Source organism: Lytechinus pictus, chromosome 17, assembly GCF_037042905.1.
Source record: "Lytechinus pictus isolate F3 Inbred chromosome 17, Lp3.0, whole genome shotgun sequence".
Lineage (NCBI taxonomy): Eukaryota > Metazoa > Echinodermata > Echinoidea > Temnopleuroida > Toxopneustidae > Lytechinus > Lytechinus pictus.
In genome coordinates, this window is record NC_087261.1 from 4,519,132 (window position 1) to 4,527,736 (window position 8,605).

The window sequence follows — 8,605 nt, forward strand, 5'->3', positions numbered from 1 at the left end:
ACTGTGGAGCCCACGTTTCCCATATGATCATGTCTAAAGCTGTACAGGCTGCTCCATTTGTAAGAGATGCCCTTGACCATCTCTAAGAGTTGGGGAACATCTACAAGAAATCTGGCAAATTTAAACATCTCTATCTGAATATGCATGCAGAAGATGAACATTCCTCATCAAGAAAGCTGAAGCCCATCTGCCCTACAAGATGGCTCACACGTTGTGCTTCCGTAGTTGCCTTGTTGAATAACTATGAAGATGTTTGAGAAGCACTGATGATAGCATCCCGTGACTTTGGGACTGAATTCTCTTCACGAGCAAATGGGATAAAGAAATGCATCTCTTCAGGAAAACGTGTCCTCGGCCTAGTTGCAGCCCTGCCAATCTTGCAATGCCTGGAGAAGTTCAACAGATTTTTGCAAAGTTCCACTACTACCATTTCAGGAATGCTTGCCTCAGCTGACATTGTTAAGAGTGAACTCCAACAACTTCGCTCTGATGAAAGCTTCAGCAGGCTATTTGAAGATGCAAATTCAAAGATTAAGAAGTGGAACGTTGATCCTCTAACTGCAAGATCAACAAGAATCCCAGCGAGGTATAATGATGGGTCCCAGCAATATGTTTCAAGTTCCATCGAGGAAACCTATCGCACTGATTTTTTCAAGGTTATTGACAGCGCCCTTTCTAGTCTGAGAACATACTTCAGTACCACAGATCTCCAAGAGCAGAACAAGTTTGCATCAATGCTTTTATCTGGTTCCTTCCACAAAGACCTTGTGGAAAAGTATCCCGAGCTAGAGGATGCACATACATTTGAGCCAGAGTTAGCCTTCTTCCGGCATCAATTTAGCTGTTCATCTCTTGAAGAATACAGAATTCTCTTCAAAAACATGGTGCAAGACGTAAGGAGAATGTTCCCCCAAGTTGAACGACTACTACGACTTTTGTTACTATCACCCGCCAGTTCATGTGAGGCAGAAAGATCTTTCAGTGCTCTGAGGCGGGTGAAAACTTGGTTGAGGAACACAATGAAGCAAGACAGATTGAACCATCTGATGGTTTGTCATGTGCATCGTGACAAGTTAGCTGAAATAAATTTACATGATATAGCAGTATCATTTGCTCGCAATTGTGAATCAAGGAGGCACATTTTTGGTAGGATGAGATATACCTATGAAATTTAACGAAGTAAAGAGTACTAAATAATATGGCTCCATTCATGGGTACCCCAAGTAAAAAAATGTATGCACCCCTTCAAGGGCAAGTCCACTCCAACAAAAGTTAATTTGAAGAAAGAGAGAGTCAGAGAAAAAAAACAAAAATAAAACTGAAAATTTCCTCAAAATTGGATGTAAAATAAGAAGTTTTGGTATGTTCAAAAATTTCATTTTCATAAAGCAGTTATATGCATAACAAGGGTGAAATGCAAATGAGACAGTGGATGATGTCACACACTATTTCCTTTGTATTTTATTACATACGGTATAGACTATTTCAATATTTGCAATTTTGAAAATAACAAAGCTCTTTATTTTCGACATGTTCAGGGAAAAATCAAACCCTGTTTAAAAACAAAATGAAGAAAAATTATGATATTTCACATTTCTTTTGTTGTCTTTTTTTATTTTTGTTGGGGTGGATTTGCCCTTTAAAATTTATAATGTTATTTTTATAATGAAACTGACTTGGTTTTTAAAGGGATGCATAAGAGAAGCTGAAAACAGTATGTATTAAAAAGGTAATAAAAATTTCAAGAGTTAATATTTCAAGATTTTAAAATATTACATGTTAAATTGATACCTTTTTGTTTTTTTTTACCAATGACACCATGCATGACTGAACAAATTAATCAGATAGACAACAGGTACAATTCCATTTTTGCAAGGTATGGCAAGTAAGTATGAGATGAATCTCTCACTGATGCCTCACTGAGCTGAATGATTTCTTTGTTACTGAATGTGGTTACAATGAATAATCCTTTTAATAAGGATATTTTAATATGCAAGGTTGAAAAGGTTGCTTTGCCGGGCTGATCAGTCAGCCCCCTTTAACCACCCATTTTGTCTTTCAGCTTCATTGGTTCAGACATGAGCGGTGTAAATTGTATTAGTAAGGTACCAGGAAAAAGATTAGGGGTTGCTCTTTTATTTTTTTTCTGGTAAATTTCTTTTCTGATATTCATTAATCTCTGACTAGGATGAGTAATGTAAGGCAAAGTTGAGCAAAGAAGGAGGATGAAATTTGGAAGATACTACACCTCTACTACAAGTTATTGGACTAAGTCATGATGAAAATAATATGTCATATTCTTGAAGTTTGAATAAAATATGACAAGTGATGCATTTTATTTTGAGTTTATTTATACATTATTATTCATGTCACAATGTAACATAACCAGGGAACTTGATTTTCATGGAGAAAAATTTCAGTATTTAATAGATATGTTCATAAAGCTTCTTAACATTCTTGTTGAAAGCATGATAAAGGCATCCTTTCATATAGTTTTCATATACTCAAAGGTCAAATTGAAGGAAACAAAGTCAGAAAGAGGTTGTGTGTGGGTGGGTGTGTTTGTGTGTGTGGTGGGATAGAGAGAGCTAGAGAGAGGGGGGGGGGTACGTGGAGAGAGGGAGAAAGAAGACGGGCTTCAGCAATACGTCATGGTATTAACTTTGAAAGTATACCTATAAAAGTGACATGCTTGCATGTTGCTATTGTGTCCCCCCCATGCTCAAGTTTGGATTGACGCCCATGCGGATGACACATGTTGATGTAATGTTCCCCTGGACATCGAACTCAAATTTTGTCTCGTTTGTGGTTAATACATTTTGTAATATTATAGATCAAATTTACTTTATCATCAGACAATGATACAATTAACCGTCTCAAGTGCTATTAAAGTAAATAATATATCTTTGAGCTTGTATGATAGGAATGATCCTCATTGCAAGCAAGGCCATAATATGAATAAGAATTCTAAACTTAGGTTTAAAGCTAAGTAGTTGCAGTAAAACACTAATTTCGTGAGAAAGTCTGTAAAACCAAGGTTAAGTATGACTATATCATCGTGGATCTAGATCTGGTACAGTTACATAAACTGAACTTTGTGAAATCATAAAATCTAAGCTGAAATACGATCACACTGAAGATCGCCAACACAGATAGGCACACGTGGGACAGTGTATTATCATTGCTGGAATAAAGACCCGACGGAAGTGACCGAATCCGCGCTTATTTTGCTTATTTCTCAGCAATTACACAATTTCTTCCAGAATCCTTTGGCACATATTTTTTATTCATACAAACAGACACTTGGGTGGTCATTATATTAGATTCTGTAAAAAATCATTTTGAGATCGTTACCAGAACTGGAATTTACCTTTAATTTAAACTCTGGTCTAAAGTTGTGGTTTAACTATAACGAAATTAAAGGGGAAGTTCACCCTGAACAAAAGTTTGTTGTAAAATAGCAGAAAAATCATTAAAAATATTGGTGAAGGTTTGAGGAAAAGGAAAATCCATTAGAGATTAAGAAAGTTAATTGCATTTTAAGTTTTGGATTTGTGACATCATAAACGAGCAGCTGCCCCAAATGGCATATAATATAGATTTTTAATGGATCGTGAAGTCTTATTTTAATTTTATTTTTCAAAACAGATGTGAAATGATTTGTATTGATATGCTAAACATACAGTAATAAAGTTCTATTAAAATTTTCTGAGAAAATGACATATTTCATTGATTTTTTTAAACCATACAATATGTCGTAAAGCTGCTCGCATATGACGTCACAAATCAAATAATTAAAATTCTCCTAACTTTTTATTCTTTTATGGATTTTTCTCAAACCTTCTCCAATATTTTTTATTATTTTTTCTGCTAATTTTGCAATCAACTTTTTGTCAGGGCGAACTTCCCCTTTAATACACAATTATGACACAAATCTCCAACAGGACAGGTATGATTTATCAGCTTATCTGTTACTCAGATCATTCAGAAATTCTGGAAATAACAAATGAATAAGTTTTCCTCGCCATTAGAGCATGATGCAGAAAACAGTGGACATACCTAGGCCTACAATTTTCACAAAATTTTGACTTTTTTGGCTTTCCAAAATATTAGCACAGTTTATGGCCTATGGCCACACAATAGAACACAGACCACTATGTCCACATGCAATCTTTTAGGACCACAAAAACCTGTTCAACTTTTGGCAAAATTTCACAGAAAAGAGGTAACATATAGCATTGTGGCCCAGTGGATTAGTCTCCAGACTTTGAAACAAGACGATTGTGGATTCTAATCCCAGCCACGGCATAATGTCCTTCAGCAAGAAATATATCCACAATGTGCTGCACTCAACCCAGGTGAGGTGAATGGGTAGCGGCAGAAATCAATTCCTCAAAAACTCTGAGCACCACCATCAGTAAACTAGCTTAATAATCGAGGTAATATAGGAGCGCCTTGAGCATCTAACAAGATTGATACTTAAGTGGATATATCATCTTTGGAATAACATGTGTTCTGTGTAATCTGATCTCAAAATTGAAATGGAAATGGAAGTTTGACTAAAATAGGGGGAAAGGATAGGCAATAGCAACAAAGAAACACCTGAATTTGAAAACTGACTGGGAAAATATGTGTACCTTCTTTGAGTTTAATTGAGACCTAAATTGACCCTTGAGCCCAAATATGAATGTCTCACAACCAAGGTATAGGTAGGCTATGGTCTTGCCTGGGGGGTCAAAGGTCAATTTCGTTCAGGGGAGCATTTCATTAAAGGACCTGTCCGACATTTTATCTGACAAGTCTCGTTTTATACTACAGTAACCATAGTAACAATGCTTCTCAGCCAATCAACATTAAGGAAAGTTGTCAGATCTGATAACTTGTCAAGACGAAAATGTTGATGAAACACTCCCCTGATTTATTTCAATCAGAACTAAATTGACATTTGACCCTCAAATATTAATATAGTATCAATTTCTCAAAAGGATTTTATAGTCTTACCCGCAGTGACAAGAACAGATGATTTAGCATCCAACATTCGACCAGCAAGAGAGTCTGATGAAAAACCTCCAAACTGTATTAAAGAGAGAGAATTTCTTGCACATCATTATCTCATATTGTCATGTTTTTCACTCTGCTGTTGGGATGAATCAATTTTTCTCAGTCCTTTTTAGGACTACAGCTGTGGTCAGATCTGAAGGGTTTTGGGAAAGTATTCCACTCAGTTCCACTTTCTCAGCTAAAGCTGGGGTATTAATAGCAGGGCCCGCTGGGAGAACAGTTTTCGGAACTGAAGTAGCTACCCTGGGTAAATATACCGCTATCATTTCTCAAACAACCTTGTTCAATGTTCTTTTTCCTAACACATGAACATACTGTATACATCAGCATAGGCAATACATGAGAGCCACGGCTGATTTCGCCCTTAAGACGGCCCAAATTGCCCCTAAAATTCCACCAAAATGCATGCTATGGGCCTGGGGGTCCATTCTTTCTAGAGTCACCCAGTCTGCTGTGCAGCCCTTCACTCGAGTTTAGGGTCTGAATGTGCAGCCTACTCATGCCTAGTGTACTGAAGGCCCTCCTGAATTGAAACAGCAAGTTTTGTATGTGCTAGTCACCCCGAGATCTTTCACAACCAATATTCATGTTTATTTATAAAATCAATATTCTAATTCTAGCAGAATAATTATATTTGCTTTTACTGCATAATTGCTCATTACTCCCTAAAAATTGGCACTTAAATGAAAGAAATAGCCCCTCCCCCCACCCCCCAAAAAAATCCTGTATTGCCCTGATGTGGAAACAAAGATAGCCCCTGAAAAATAAAATAATTTCGTACCCTGGTATACATCATAATGTAATTTTCTACTTTTATATTTTGGTTGCTATGAATTTATTCATGTACATGTATGCATATTTACCATTTAATGTTTTTTGCTACAGTCATACATTTGATATCAACCGAAAATACACTGTAGATTAATAAATGGAACTGAACTAGATTAAAGCCAACAACAATGGCACAGGGGTATACATTTAAAAGAAAGTTGCAGATTTATCAATCAGTATAATTTAAAGTATATTTAGAATATTGGCAATTATTACATCAAGGACACATATCAAAATGCAAAATGAAATTGAAAATATTGCTGCCATTCAGATGTACACAGTCACCTTCATTCAAATTACTTACCACGATAGAATGCATTGCTCCAATACGAGCACAAGCCAGCATGGCCACCACTAGCTCAAATATCATAGGCATGTAGATTGCTACACGATCTCCTTTCTTTACACCTGTGAAACATAAGAAGGACTTTTTGCATTAGAAAACAACACATTACAAACAGAATGTAATAAGCATAAACACATACTGTGTGCTACTTTACTCGACTTGAAAAAAATACTCTGCCCTTTCATACTGTAAATAAAATTGTAATTTAAAGGATTCTTCCAGTGAAAAATAAGGCTTATGACGAATATTTAGCACGTGTGAAACCAAACTAGAACATGATTAGAATCATGAACGCTAATCACAGTCAAGATTACAATAGCAATCATCATTACAATGATGATCAAGATTCACGTGTGAAAAGGCCCACTATCAGCTTCAATAATGATGGAGTCATAACAAAGGTCAATGAACTTTTGCTTTACCCATAATACCCTATGAACCCATTGAAGGTGATAATTTTAATTTTAAGTTGAGGAAAGGAGTTCAAAACAGTTCAAAATCAAATGATTCACTAACTTATTCTTTGCAAATCCATTTACATATATGAAGAATATAATTTTTAAATATATAAGAATGACTTTGTAAATTGATCAGCCAAAATTTGGCATTCTCGTCCCAGATGTAAACATTCATATATTATAGATCTAGTATGATATCAACTAAAAACAATCTTTCAGAGTCAAGAAAGAAGGGAATATTTTGCATTCTTTTAACAATTTTCCAAATATTAAAATCAAATAGTTTCAAGGAAATATAGAAAATAGTTAGCATTTTATGTATGAAATTTCAGCAACTTTTGGGGAAGATTTTTGTTGTTGTTGTTGATTTTTGTACCCTTGCTGGTGAAAGCCTATTTTTAGTTTTGGGAAATCCCTCAAAATGCATGTCACTATATTCACTTGCATTTGCTACTGTACATCAATGCATACATGTATGACCCATAACATGTGTTGTGTGCAGCCTGGAGGATCAAACTAAAAACGTATTTATTTGATAAATTCACCGATTCTACATCACAATCTAATTTGATCGGGTGCCCTTGAAACAGAATATCTGTGTATTTTATAAAGACCCTCTCAAACATGGAATGGAATTGACTGAAAATTTCAGGATATGATCTCTTTGTGTAGTTTTTGATATCCAATCAACAACCATAAAAGGTGAGAAGTAAAACCAACTGAATGCACTTTCAGACACAATGACAAGGTACTTCTGTAGACATGAAAAAAGAAAGAAGAATCAACTACTGAAAGAGATTCAATGGCCACTAGACTTTCCAGAATTGAAATGTTGGACAGTACTTGAGTATTATTCACAATGAGTCTTTACCAAAGCTTTATACCCTTTTTACACACGCTAAAATTTCCTTAACCCCGTACTATAGGTGGGGCTAAATTGCCATTTAGCCCCACCTATAGTACGGGGTTAAGCTTAGCCCACTTTCTTTTTACACAGCATTTTTGCAAAGTGGGCTAACCCCACCTATAGTACGGGATTATTTGGCCCTGCAAAAAAGCAGGGTTATCCCAGCAATTGCGGTGCTAAGAGCGATAGTACGGGGTTAAGATCGCTAGTGTAAAACGAAAGTGGGCTAAGCTTAACCCCGTACTATAGGTGGGGCTAAATGGCAATTTAGCCCCACCTATAGTACGGGGTTAGCGAGTTTCGTGTGTGAAAAGCAAGCATTCCTTATCCGGGGATAGCAATAACGATTTGGCATGTGTGAAAAGGAAAAAAAGATAGTACGGGGTTAAGGATAGTACGGGGTTAGCGATAGTCCGGGGTTAAGAAAATCCTGTGTAAAAAGGGTACTAGACAGGTAGCTCACCATGTTGTTTGAGGACATTGGCAAACTTGCAGACATCTTTAAGGAGCTGACCATAGGTGATCTTCGAACTGTCATCAGGATCATTGCCTTCCCTGAAAAACACAAAATATTCACAAAAAATATTTAATTTAACAGTCTGGTATTGTTATGATAATTATTACCAGGCTACCAGCATGATTTACATCATCTTAATAGTTGATAATGATGGATATGTTAATGATGGTACATTTATGATGTAATGATGATGGCGATGACAACACTGATAATGATGGTGATATGATAATGATAAGATTGTGATGATGACGGTGTAAATGATTGTGATGAAGATGATCAATGGTGATGATACACATATCAGTCCGGCATTGGTATTCAAATTCATCCCAATACCCGTCTTTATTTCTTTTACTGTATCTTAATTGCCTGGCGTTACATACATACTTTTTAAAATAATGTTTGTCAATGTGTTTAATTTTAATTTTAATAATGTGCAATTTTATATATTGAATGTGCAATATTCTCTCAACGGTTTTTCCATGAGG

The 8,605-nt window shown here is 35.8% G+C and overlaps 1 long non-coding RNA gene across 1 annotated transcript; it reads right to left on the minus strand.

The window, feature by feature from the left end:
- Positions 1-2,146: 2,146 nt before the first annotated feature.
- On the minus strand, positions 2,147-8,159 carry LOC135157294 (uncharacterized). Its single transcript, XR_010296306.1, has 3 exons — positions 8,067-8,159; positions 6,197-6,300; positions 2,147-5,074 (listed from the first exon to the last, which is right to left on the minus strand). It is a non-coding gene; the product is annotated as an uncharacterized LOC135157294 (long non-coding RNA).
- Positions 8,160-8,605: the final 446 nt, after the last annotated feature.